The following is a 14,411-nucleotide window of genomic DNA, read 5'->3' as shown; positions in this document are numbered from 1 at the left end:
TATTGATTGATTGCCCAAGTATTTGCATGGGAGACTGAGTGTGTGTGTGGCTGGATGGGAGGTGTGTGACTCTGTACAGATCAATGTGTACTTGTATCAATGATTGTATAAGAGAGTAAGTATGTGTTAGTATATGGTTGAAAACGTAAGGTGCTCTATGTTTAACTGTATAGAGTAGAAAATGGAAGTGTGATTGATTCTTTACAGGACTGACTAGGTGTGTGAGTAACTCCATGGATGAGTGGCAGAGTGTGAGTGTCTGTATAGGTGTATGAGTGCATATGATTGTGTTGTAAACATGAGTGATTGTATGTATGAATGATTGTATGGGTGAATGAGTGAATGTGTGTGTAGACGTAGGAATCAGTGAGTACGTATGTAGTAACTAGTATTGGTGTGTCAATGGTTTCAAAAATTATACTCTGTTTTTAACACTGGGTGAAACAGAGGTTATATTAAAATGTGAGGAGATGCATTGTATTGTCACATGAATGATATCATCAGTGATGTGGTCATTGATGTCAAATGAGATGTCATCAGTGATGTCATTTGAGATGTCATCAGTGATGTCATCAGTGATGTCACTGACCATGTCATGAATGATGTAATATGTGACATCATCAGCAGTGGATTGCGGGTGCGCAATATATAGTTAGTGCAACTAACTATATATGGAATTTCAATGGTTTTGTGTGAGTAAAATAAGGTTTTTTAAATGCTAATTCCTAACTATATATGGTCTATAACCTATGGTTTTTTCAGTGAATATATATATATATATATATATATATATATATATATATATATATATATATATATATATGCTCTTCAACAATAATCCAGCATTGTTTCATTGCAAACTTTAATCACTGCAGAATGTCTCCACAGGGATCACATCTAAGTGTGTGTTTTGGTGTATAACTGATCTACTATTCAATACTTGTATGCATTAATAAGGTGGCCATTACTGTTGTAAGGTTTGTGTTTTAATGCTGTACCACAGGTAGAACTCAGACATGTCTGAACACAAACCTGACATCTATCTGATACCCCAACCTCACTTTGAATGGTGCCATCAGTTATGGTCCCTGTGAGCTAAGTGACTAGAAATATTAGTTAATGTTATCAAAGTCCTGAGAGAAGGTAGGGATGAATAAAAACCAGTTGAGACCATAGATCTAGCACTTGAGCAAACGTTTCCTGCAGACAAGGTTAATTCAAGCAAATACCTGAGAAAGATGTGCATACCTTTACCCCAAAAGTAATGTGGATTATTAGAACTACATATTAAAATCAACAAGATGTGTTAGAGACGAGAGATTGATGTTTGAGGTTGCCACTTTATTGAGAGAACTAATAGTACATTGAAGGCCCCTGATGAGGAGGCAATCTAGATTTAGATCATTAATGCATCAGTTCAATAATAATCCACATTTGTAAAGCGCACAATCACCCGTTAGGGTCTCTAGGCGCTGGGGGCCGTCGGGAAGATTAAGCAAGCTATTGCCCAGAGTCACATGGTGCTGAGCTAACCTGCCGCCGGAGCCGGGGATCGAACCGTGATCCCCAGATTCCAGCGTCAGTCGCCCTGGCCGCGGCGCCACACCTCTTCCACAAAGTTCAAGTGATTCCAGTCCTGATAAAACTATTCAGTTGTAGGATATAGTTAGTGTGGCCAGGATTGAAAAACAGACCCAGTCATAAGACATATACATATTGAATTACAGTGGATTAGAAACTGTAGGAAATCGAGTTATCGAATGGGGGAGGGTGATAACCTTACTCAAGTAAACACCACAATCCTTGTCATGGTGAACCATGAAAGTCACTAAATTAACCTGTGCTTAACCCTCTGGTAGCTTGGCACAAAATAGTCAGGCTTAACGTAGAGGCACTGTGTAAAGTATTTTTGCAGAACACAAACAGTAATAAAGTGAAAAAACAGCGCAAGAAAAATCCTAAACTAATTCAGAAAAATAGACACAAATTTAAGGAATGTGTTTTTGTAACTTTGGTATCACGTCACTAAGTAGAACTGGAGATATTGATTTTTAAAGTTTTAAATAAAACTAGCTCCAAGAAGCCACAATTTCAGGCTCACTGCAATTGAGCATATGCCAGCACAGGACCAAGTTCTGCAAGCTGAGACTTGTACCTTATGTCCTTGGTGCAACGTCTGCATGGTGCTGCTTTTGAAGGCTTCGTGCCGTGCTGTGTCAGTTCTGTTAAATCTTTGCGGGTAGGCTTTGCTGGTTTGGATGAAGCTTTCAGCTGTGCTACAAGGCTTTGTTGGGCTTGGCTGTGTGTAACTCGGCATTGGTTCCAATGAAGCCTACAACTATGCGTTGAGGCTTTGTGGGGCTTTACGTCACACGCCGTCAGTTCCGATGATGCTTTCAGCAGTGACTCGAGACTTTACAGAGCTTCGTGCCGGATTTGATTGGACCTTCTGTTCACCAAGGAGGACTGCTCTAACTCCAACAGAGGCCAACAGGGATCAGGCAGCTCCAGTTACAGGTCCAGGCAGGTCGAGTGCAGCTGGACAGTTGGGCAGTTGCAGGGAGGCCTCAAGTTTGTTGTTTCCCTGTAGGTCAGAACAGGAGGTCAGCCAACTGACCTTGGAGTTACAAAGGTTGTTTGGAGATGAAGGGGGCAGGCCCAGTCTTCCTTCTCACAGACCAGGGAATGCCTCAAGCAGCAGGGTAGCCCTTTGGGGAACAAAGCAGGTCTCAGGCAGAAGGACATCCTCTGGTAGAAGCAGGCCAGCCCTCTGCTGAACAGCACAGCCCTCAAGCAGCAGGAACATCCTCTGGGGTGTAAGGCAGACCTCAATCAGCAGGGCAGTCCTGTGGGGAACATAACAGTCCTCCTTCTGTAATGTCCACAGGTCCAGGAGACAACCGGAGAGGAGTTCTGAGGGTCCAATAGTTATACCTGATGTCAGACATTAAGGTGGGGGGCTTCCCAATACTTCAGTCATATCTAGTTCTGGAAAGTTCTTGCCTTACCCTGGCGAGGCTCCAAGAAGTCTGGGGTGACAAAAGACTAGTGTCACGTTCCTTTTTGGGTGGAAGCGAGCCCCTTTGAAATGTAAGTGGGGTAGTGAACAGCTCTGTATGCAGCAATCTAGACAGGATGGCCTATCCTCTCTATACCAGTTCGCTTTGTCTTATTGTCTGGCAGGGCTACACAAACCCCAACAGCAGAGCCATTTATAATCATGTGACACAGGACACTGGCAGAGGCACAACAATGGAAAATGGCAACTTTCTAAAGTGAAATTTTCTGAATTTGGCAAAAATCCAATGTTGCAGTTGAAGAGGAATCACAATTACAATTCTTTTGAGTCTAAACAAGACATTTTTACCCATTCCCAATCAAAAAAAACATGTATTAAATGTAATAAGGTAATCCAAGGTTATCATGTGGGAGAAGTAGACCTTACAGTAACAAAAAATAAATTTAGAATGTTTTTACTACCAGGACATGTAAAACGTAAAACCATATGTGCTACTTTTTAAATCCAATTCACCCTGCTCATGAGCGTTTTAGGGCCTACCATAGCAGTACCTTATATGTGTTAAAAAGCATGGTTTAGGCCTGGTAAAGGGTTTATTTTGCCAGGTCTCATTTGGCAGTATACACCTACACTAGAGGTTGCAATGGCAAGCCTGAGGCATGTTCTAAGGGCCTACTTTGGTGGGTGGCACAATGGCCCACTAGTAGCATTTAATTTACATTCCCTGGGTCAATGCAATACCACTTTATGAGGGGCTTATAAGTAAATGCAATGTGCCAATAAGGTGTAAGCCACTTTTACAATTTTCCAAGAGAAGAGCACAAGCTCTGTAGCACTGGTTTGCAGTGGTAAAGTGCACAGAGTTCTAATGCCAACAAAAACTAAATTCAGAAAACAGGAGGGGTGAAGAAAACATGTTTGAGGGTGATCCTGCAGAGATGTCCAAGTCCAACAGAAACAAAGGCCATTTTTTCCAAAAGACAAATGCAAGCATTTTGTGCAAGATAATAATCAAACAATTGTAACCCAGAGTGCTCAAGATACATAGTAGCAATCCCTGCCCACATAAGAGTCCATGTCCAGAAACTGGACCAAATTTTAGAGGGTATGGGAAGAAAGAAACTTCAATAAGGTCTGAATAGATAAGATGAGAAAGACCCACAGGCAATTTTCCGAATCTTGCATGTAGAGACATCTCTCCTTCAGAAAATGGAAACAAATGGTTAATATGGAAGCAGATGGTTTTTAAATTATAAGACTCGACTCCATGTGACTAATCGCTGACTAATCATTGTGTAAATGTGCAGATAATAATAGCTACCCTTTGCTGCAGACCAATAAGGGAAAATGCCTTGCATTTGCTGCTCTGACTGAGGAACATCTAACCAGGTTGAAACAATGGCTGCCTTAGTAAAGCCCCAAGTGTGCATATTTATAAGCCCTGCTTCAATGTCTTTTAAATGCAAAGACTTGTTTCGCTCCTGCATCAGGTTCAAGCTACATACTGTTGGCTTTGATGTATATGCTGATGCTAAGTCATTGCAGAGAAGAAGGTGAATTTGAGGGTGATATGCTAAAGTCGTTTTCTGAACAGTTATATGCTACATCAAGAACGTTCAGGTTAAACCAGCCTGCATGTCTGCAATATTATAAGGAATTCCTTGTATTCTTATTGCTTGGTTTTGTCAGATGATATCACAAGTGCCAACAGGAGCAATACTTTTCCTACATCAATATTTTTATAACACCTAGTACACATGATTCTATTTCCTTTCAAAAAGCTGAGTTTGTGGCTGTGAGAAATTGTGTTTTTGACTGAGGGGGTGTGGGACTTTCTCAAGTCACAGCCGTAACCCCTGTCAGGATGAACCAGAAAAAAGTCACGAAATTTACCTGTGTTTAATCCTCTGGTAGCTTGGCACAAATGCAGTCAGGCTTAACATAGGCAATGTGTAAAGTATTTATGCAGCACTCATTGCAAAAAAGAACAATCATTGTCCATCATTTGTGTGTATTTTGCTTTCTCGCACTAAGTATTGCTGATATGCCCAGGCATGGGCGCCAGATTCACTGTGCCACTGGGTTCAAGCTAGCCTGGCTGATGAGTGGTGATACTCTGAAACCGGTCCCAGGTTGCTTGCTTCTGGTCATGGGAAGAAATGGCTTGGCAGTGTTAGCTGGACTGTTACCATGAGGAGCGGGGTCAAGACTGATTTGCATATGGCTGGGTATAAACTGGGCTGGCATGGTGATCGAAAGAACAATGAATTTAACCCAGATCTCTTGACTGGGGTGAATTTTCGATTTGTTCCACATTCCGTTCATAATTTGTGTGCCTTTTGCATTCTCGCCCTAAGCGGGCCGGGTATGCCCAGATGAGGGTCCCTGGTTCACTGTACCACTGGATTCAAGCTTACCTGGCTGATGAGGAGTGATGCCCCAAAACCGGTCCCAGGAGGCTTGTTTCCAGTCCAGGAAGGCCTGGCTTGGCAGTTCGGGCTGGACTGATCCCATGAGAAGAAGGTTCAAACTGGGGGGATGTGGTGAGCAAACGATCAATGGATTCAGCCCACATCTTTGTGACTGGGGGTGAATACTTGATTTGTTCCACATTTGGTCGATCATTTCTGTGCATTTTGCTTACTGTAGCACTCAAGCAACAATAAAGTGAAGACACAACACAATAAAAATCCCCCACCAATTTAGAAAAATAGAGTAAAATGTAATAGCCAGAGATATGCAATTTCAAAGATTTAATGTAAGTATAGTGTCTACAAGCAAAAGCACCACTTGTGGTTATCTGGTCGTATGACACTGGGTGACAGTCACAACTTCATGCCAACCCCAATAATGTAAGGGCCGAATTCAGGAACCAGGTTTGTCCCACTGAAATAAGTTAACTTCTAAAGTCCAGGGCAAAGAGGTCAATTCAAGGTAGAGGCTGCTGTGAGAATCAGTAAGAGCATAGCAGATGGTCATCGCTGTAGAGCAAACAGCAGGCCAGGCATCAAAGATGGTCATTGATGTAGTGTGAATGTCCTGTTGGGGGACATGGATGGCTGTTGCTGAAGCTTTGCATTGGCTGTCACTGTGGATTGTTGATGTTGTAGTATGAAGTGCAGAACTCACATTGCCAGTTGTTATTTGTCCCTGTAGCATGAAGACTCTGGTTCATCTGAGTTTTACATTGGCAGATGGTATGGAATGCAGGATCCTGGCATATGCTGACCTGTTTGTGGTCACAAAGAGCCAAAACATCATGTTTTCTCCTTTATTTCAAGGAGCAGCCCAACTGATGCCACACTAAAGGACAGTAGAGCCAGAGATATGTGATTTTAAATATTTAAGGTAAGCATAGCACCTAAAAGCGGATGTATGACGTTACAACGCATGCTTTTACAACGCATGCCATTAAGACGTAGGTTTTGCAACGCAAGTCGTTACAACGACTTGCGTTGGGGGCGCTGGATAGTGAATAGTTTAATTTACTATTCCAACTCCAGTCCCCGTGGATAGTAGGGAAGGTGTTGGATAGTAATTAAACTATTCCCTATCCTAGAGCGCCCTCCAGCGCAATTCGTTGTAATGACTTGCGTTGTAAAAGTTGCGTCGTAATGGTAGTGCGTTGTAAAAGTTGCGTTGTAAAGGATGTTTCCCCCTAAAAGCACAGAGTGCCACTCGCTGTTATCTGGTCATGCAAAGCCAGGTAAAAGTCAAAAGTTCAGGCTGACTGCAATGAAGCGTGGGCCGGCAGGGACCAGGTTTGTCTCACTGAAAAAGTTGCCTTCTAAAAATGAGCGCAAATAGTTCCACTCACACTGGAGAAGTCCACAAAGAGCATGGAGAGCACAGGGAGAGCATTGTGGATGGTCCTCATTGTAGCACGAAAGACGGTCAATCAGCTACAGGTATGACAGATATGGCCTTAAGGGTAAGTAGTCTCCAGGGACAGGTGATAAACCATTCCCTAGTCTCCCTTAGTTGGAAAGTAGGCTTAGAGGGTGAGATGGTGATCCTCGAGGGTGAGAGTGATAACTTACACCAGGATGAAGTGAATGAGATCCCAGTCACTGCTCTGAGGAACTCCTGGGCCAGCCAGACCATTGTAGTGGAAAGGCTGGTCACCCCAGAGCAGTACACCAGACAGGTGTGTAGGGGAGCTTAGGCCCTGGGGCAGGACTTTTCCACTCCATTGCTCTGGTATCCTTGTAGTGTGGTGGGGAGGAGGTCATTGTTAGTCCCCATGTGTTCATTGACTGTATTCTATCTAATGAGTTGCCCCAAAGTCAGGAATACTGGGAGGGGTGGCTGCTCAGGGGGCCCTGCAAGCATAGTGTTCCTGGGGTACCACTCCCTGCTGACGTTACAGGCTACTACTGGGCCTGCAGGATTGATGATGCCACCCACTGAAGTGCCTTTCAAACATGTCACAAGCCTGCCATTGCAGCCTGTGAGGGCAGTTTTAAACTGTTACAAAAAACAGTGGTCCCTATTCGTGGACACAATGGTATACTGAGCTGATAATCACACACCTGATAATTGTTATGTCTTTTGTCCAGCCGGAAAAGGAATTTATTGAACAATTTTCTTAATAAAAACTGAATGAACACATTAATATGAGGTACTTTGTTCAGCAGCCTAACTTGGTCCCTGCATCACAGTTTTGTTAGAGGCACCCCCCTGAATTGAAGGTGCAGAAAATTAGTTCAGGTGGCTGATGTGCCATGTTCTATAATATTGAAATATGGAATATAGTTTGAAAACTGTGCTTAAATGAGTTGTTTGGCTTCATTTCTAAAAGTATAACACATATATAAATGGTGAGGCATGCACGTTACATTAGTTCACTCTGTGCAATGGGAGTCTGGAATTAAGACATTTTTCAGGCTTTACAAATAGAAGCAGGTGTCACACATTTTCTCTGATAATTGTTGAAACATTCTGAAAAGTACATTGTAGACATCACCATTGTGTTTGTTCACACAAATATAAATAGCAGTTAAAAAAATACATGAACATTGCAATGGCAGCCTTGTTCTCCTAGCACAAAGAGGGATTATTGTTGATTCAAAGACTTCGCTTTGCTTCCTCAGAGACGGTACATAATTGCCTTTTATGTGGAAAAACAATGGTTTGCGTTCCAGAAATTGTAAAATGGAATAAAGGGTTTTGTTGATCACTGTGCTTTCTGCGGTAAACTTATATATTTACTACAAAAAAGATTTCAATAGGAAATTGACCACTGTATTGTCTAGAACTAATGAGTGTCCAGTGTGTTAGTTATTTTCATGCTCTCTCAGCAATGTTGTCTATAATGCAACAGGCACCCTAAGCCGTCCACAGCCAAGCTGCCCAACAGAACCAGGACACTCATTCGGCAACATTGTAGTAAACTTGCCCAATTTCATGTTATCTATTGAAGACTCAAAGGGCTGGTTTTCGGGCAGGAGGCGCAGTGTTTAGAAATAACTTAATGGTCTAAAAGCATCAACTACAGATTCCATTGTGTGTCCAGCAGTTTTCAGGCAACGATATAAAGTCAAGATAACTGGTGATTAATGTTCCTGCCAGAGAGCGAGATTATGGTTTGTGTAGTGACTGAGGGTAAATATGCCTGCTGCAAAGAACATGTACCATGCAGATCACAGCACATTTTTCCTGTGGATAGCTCAGTGGGTTACTGCTTTTTTTCAGATCAAACACTTAAAATATGCTTCCTCTTAGTATGGATAAGTATGTATGACGTGATTCTTACACCTTGTAATTCTCATTGTTTTATTTATTATTTCCTATACATTGATTTACCAAATACAATTCAATGGCTCTGTAGAATGTGTGTTTGATGTAAAGTGCTCTGACACCCTACACTGGTATAAGTAGCACTATAAAACAAATGAAATGCATGTGAGAGAGGGGCTATGGAGGGGCACTGTTGCAGGGTGGTCGTGAGGGGAATCCGTGGAGAAGGAGGTCATTGGGGGGACACCAAAAAGGATTTTCACACGTGGTGCCACCAGCATTTAAAGCTGACCCTGAAGACTCATTTAAAAACTACAAATCCCCTGCTAATAGTTGTTGGGATATGAATTGGAGTTTATACTGGGAAAAGAAATGGTGTTCCATTATGCAGAACTGAGGGCGTGTGTGCCCTTATTATGCGATCAGGAGCTACTTGATGGTATATTAAACATATGCCTTAATCTGTGCACTTGCAATTCAGTTTTAGGTAACAAGAACTATTTGCAGGACCAGACACCAATCCTACATCTTAGAGGTGTCATTCTAACCACTAATCCCTTCATTAACACATCATACAAAGGACAGCATACTGAGGAGTTAGAGAGGTTGAAGAGCAGGGCCATAGTCTAAATGAAAGTCCTTAACCTTTCTAGGCAGCTGAGAGGCAGGAACATGTTGACTAACTTTGAGGCAAAGTGAAGTCCATAAAGACCCCCTACCTCTTTCTTAACCTTGCTGGTAACTGGGGTGAAAACAAAAATTACTGTCCAAATACTACACTATGTGAATTCATGGCTCTCCATAATTTTTAATACATGATAGGGGACATTAGGAATATTATGTTCATCTAGGAGGTTTCAAGAGCCTGACCAAGTTCCATCCAAAACTGGAGTGTGGTTTGAGGAGAATTCAGTGATGTAGCATGCCACCTAGTGTGAGGGGGGCAATGCTTCCTTTTAGAGAAAAAAATCAATATTGAGCACCATTATCAATTGTACTTTATATCCCAACATTCTTTAGTAGGGGATTTCTTTGTTTTTATATTAGTCTAGCTGAGAGGCTGATCTCTATCCTCTGCAAAATTATCTTCCTATTACTCTCTCATTTGGTAGATATTTGCACATATTGAAGACTCCACATGTACAAGGTTATCACAACTGTTTCAATATTCAAACAAGGTATTCTTTTTTGATCCAATGACACCAAAACTGTTAAATTCAGCACCATCTGTCCTCCAAAAAAAGACCCGGGTGATAATACCTTCCCAAGGTGCATACACATTTGATGGTTGAATTACCCATGTGTCAATTTCCACTATGAACCCTTGTTTTGTTTGGAGTACTCCAAATGCAGAATTTTCCACTGGACCCTATACAACTCCCAACATCCACCTGAAGTCCTCCACTTGTTATTTTACTATGTAATTAAGTAGCCATAATTGTGCATCAAAAGGACAACAGTCTATGAACCTTTAGGTGAAATAACTTGCTACACCTTCACTTGATCCTAGGGGGCATATTATCAAGAACAGGCGATACAATTATCGCCGTTTTATCGGCAGGAAACAGCCGCTAAAGCGGCAATAATGGGCTTGATAATAGGCCCTTGTGAATTCCCATAGCAGCTCAGGTTCTGGTGTTAATCCGGGCTGCTATGGGAATTCACAAGGACCTATTATCAAGCCCATTATCGCCGCTTTAGCGGCAGTTTCCTGCCGATAAAGCAGCGATAATTTTATCGCCTGTTCTTGATAATATGCCCCTTGATTTCTAGATCATTCATGATAAGGAAAACTGATGACTGAGCAATGCTGTATGAAATAAGCCAAAAGGCCATGGGAGTGGACGTGTCACATTGCCAATGATATTATTTTAATTGCTATTTACTGTATTGCAGTTCATGTCATTACCTATGATGGGATATATTGAACCAAACACTTGCACAAGTGGTTAAAATAAAACCATTGGCATCTTCACTTAAGAGTGATTTTACAAGCACATGAAGTGTGAATACCTTTTTCATTGGTCACTTTACAGAGAAGTTCCAGGGGACATCCTTACAATTACCTCACTGGCTTTGTACAATTTAGCATTGCATCAACCACTTCCATTTTACTCATGGCAAAGTCTCAGCACCATATTTGTATTGTACAGCATAATGATCTCAAGTGTTCTTAAATGTTTTCGAGGGATCGATCACATATTTCACTTTAACAGTGCTCATCACTGGATTTCAGTCTAAATTCTCCCAGTTCTGCCATATAAGGGACTGGAGTACAAGATAGCATGTCATATTAAGAGGGCAGCATTAGAACTCATCATGGGTAGTAAGCGCTGCAGCAAATCGGTTCCACCCATTTAGCCCACCCTGGATTTTTCGCTTTTGAATATCTGGTTTTTGAACTTTTACTGTGAATGAGTCTCACTACCTCAGTTTTACTCCTGGTAAATTCTGTGGAAATAGACTGGGAGTACTAACTGTCAGTTTCCACCTTTTAAGAGAAGGCCTCTGGGCTGGTTACATGTGAACACATGTGTACGCACATGTGTGGGCGGAGTTTGTAAGACTAACATTTATCTCAGCCTAGTACGTGCACACTTGTTATGTGGGTGGGCATTTATAGTGTAGGTCTGTAGTGCGTACTGAAAAGGTTGTGTGCTCACCGCCTTATACCTTTTGGCAAAACCTACACCACTACAGTTTCGCTATATATTGTGCCTAGAGATATTGGTCAGGTATCAATGATTGGGTAAACATGTATACTGAGTGCAGACTCATTTTCATTTTTGTGATAAATGTACTCCTTATGGCACATAAAGGAATAGTCTGGCGTGTGGCCTACAGCCAGACAAGCATGGAGTCCAATGATTGAGCTTTCTACTAGGTTCCCTACGAAAACCATCCCCACAGCAGTTGATCTGGAGCACTTTCATCGGCATGACGACAAAGTAAGGCCACATTTTATCCTGTTCAGCCCAACCCCAGAGCGCATACAAACTAGTTCTCATAGCCGGCGCTTCCCAACCCTGTCATCCCCCAGTGCCTGTCCTGCTCCTCATACCATACGGGGGCCCTGAGCATCAACTTGCCCCATTTGGGGGATGTGCACCTTTTTACGCAGGCTGACCTTACTACTATCTTCAGGTGCACCACAGCCTGCTAAAGAATAGAACATCCATGATACCTGATGAAGGAGGACCAGACTTTACAATGAGGTTTATGCCTCATTGTGCCTTTACCACGCATTTTTTAGCACGCATATTTTTACAGTGACTATGCATTTACAATGCATTCCAATACCACACAGATAAGGTAAGTTGAGGGTGTGAAGGCTGTGGGGGTTCTCCCCCACAAATACATTGTTTTTAAATTTAAAAACAATGTGTGGCATAGGCATGCATTGTAAATGCATATTCACAGTAAAAACATGCGCTCTAAAAAATGCGTGGCAAAGCCATGCAAAGTAATCACTGCTGTGTACCGTCGTACAACCCTGATGAAGGGGTCTTTTCCTTCCATCCATGCGGAGTCTGATGGGTGTGTTGAACTCTTGGGAAGATGCCTATCAACCAGTCTATGAAAGGACTGCTGAAGCAACAGAAAAAATAGTTGATTGCTGGGGACACCCACACTAGGACAAACTAACAAAGCACACAATGTCTTAAAAAAAGGGGGAATTAGGATCTCCCTCCTGATGAAGGAACACCTGAAGTAACACTTAGGCAACCTCCAAAATAAACTCTTGAATATAATAACCATGCAGATGCAGACCCTGAAGTCCAACCTACCTAATGGCCTCTTTAAAGTCACAGAAGAATCCATGAGCTAGGTGACTGATTATCTACCAATGAGGATGAAATATCCATGAGCAAGGAATTTGAAAGGTATAGGATTCAGGGGACAAAATGGAAATTGAAATTATGCAGTAATGGGAGAAATTAATTAACCTTTAGAACAGGCCCTGTTGAGACAACATCAAAATGCACAATGCCAGAGAGTCCAATGAAGGGGGTAGACATAACTCAATTCTTTGCAAATTTGTTTCGCACAATCCTCAATGAAGATCAAGCTTACAGCATACCCATTATTAGAGCACACAAGGTTAGGGCCCCAGAATCAATGCAAATTTAAGACAAAGAGGCATTATAGCGAAGCTTGGTCCCTCACAATTAAAAGGCAGGTTAATGAGTGCAGCCAGAAAGCGGGATAGGATTCCACCCCAGGAATATTCTGTTGAGCTGCATCAGGACCTCTCCCGAACAACCATAAAAAAGCCACACAATAGCCTCTATCATAGCATAATCAGGAAGAAGTCAAATCCATTACTGATGACTAATCCGTTTTGCCCTATGCTTCCAGAATGACTCTGAAGCCCATACCATTCATACACAGGAAGAAGCACAGGACATTTTGGGATCCACACAAGAATGCCAGTTCGTCACTAACCCATGCACTCAGTGAGACACATTTAACCACTCACTCATACAGTCAGGCATGCACCTACTAAATCCTTCATCCAGACACTTCTACATCCACTCATTCTTCAATATGTAAGACATATTTTAACTTTACTGAAATACACAGTCACTGGATGTTGTCATCAGTGATGTCATTTGAGATGTCATCAGTGATGTCATCAGTGATGTCATTTGAGATATCATCAGTGATGTCATCAGTGATGTCATTTGAGATGTCATCAGTGATGTCATCAGTGATGTCATCAGTGATGTCACTGACCATGTCATGAATGATGTAATATGTGACATGATCAGTAGTGGATTGCGGGTGCGCGATATATAGTTAGTACTACTAACTATATATGGAATTTCAATGGTTTTGTGTGAGTAAAATAAGGTTTTTTAAATGCTAATTCCTAACTATATATGGTCTATAACCTATGGTTTTTTCAGTGAATTTTCAAGGTTTTGTAAATGCTAATTCCTAACTATATATGGTCTATAACCTATGGTTTTTTCAGTGAATTTCAATGGTTTTTTAATAGCAAATATCATAAGCTGTCGATTGTCAAGTACGTGGTAAGAAAAAACATTTTCGTGTTTATGCACACTGATCTGCTTTCAATGCTGCCCCCCCCCCCCTCATTTCTATCAGGAGTACTCTCTCTTTCCAGATAGTGAAGGTTAGTTAACGCAGGCCTTTGCCCCCGTTGTAATCCGTCGTGCCTGCTTCTCTCTCCATTTGATTGATTGTTATCCAAGCATTTGCAAACAAGCACAGAATCGCCATACTCTGTTTAGTCTTTGCAGATAGTGAAGGATAGGTAAATGCAGACTTTTGTCCCCATTGTAATCCGTCATACCTATTTTTCTCCCCATTGATTGATTGATTGAATCGAGCATTGAATTGTTCGAAGTTGGTTCTCTTAAGATCTTCTCTGCCTGCAAACGGGGAAGAATAGGAATATTCTCTCTCCCTTTGCAGATAGTGAAGGGTAGGTAACGCAAACCTTTAACACATCGTGCCTATTTCGTTCCTCATTGATTGATTGTTTGCCCGAACATTGACTGTTTGGGAATTGGTTCTTTTTGGAGGTATTCCCTGTTTGCAAATAAACGTAGGAAAATCTTTGCAAGTAGTGAAAGGGTAGGTAATGCGGACCTTTCTCCCCCGTTGTAATCTGTCATGCCTATCT

The sequence above is a fragment of the Lissotriton helveticus genome, chromosome 3_1, assembly GCF_964261635.1.
Source record: "Lissotriton helveticus chromosome 3_1, aLisHel1.1, whole genome shotgun sequence".
NCBI lineage: Eukaryota > Metazoa > Chordata > Amphibia > Caudata > Salamandridae > Lissotriton > Lissotriton helveticus.
This window is presented reverse-complemented; position numbering follows the sequence as displayed.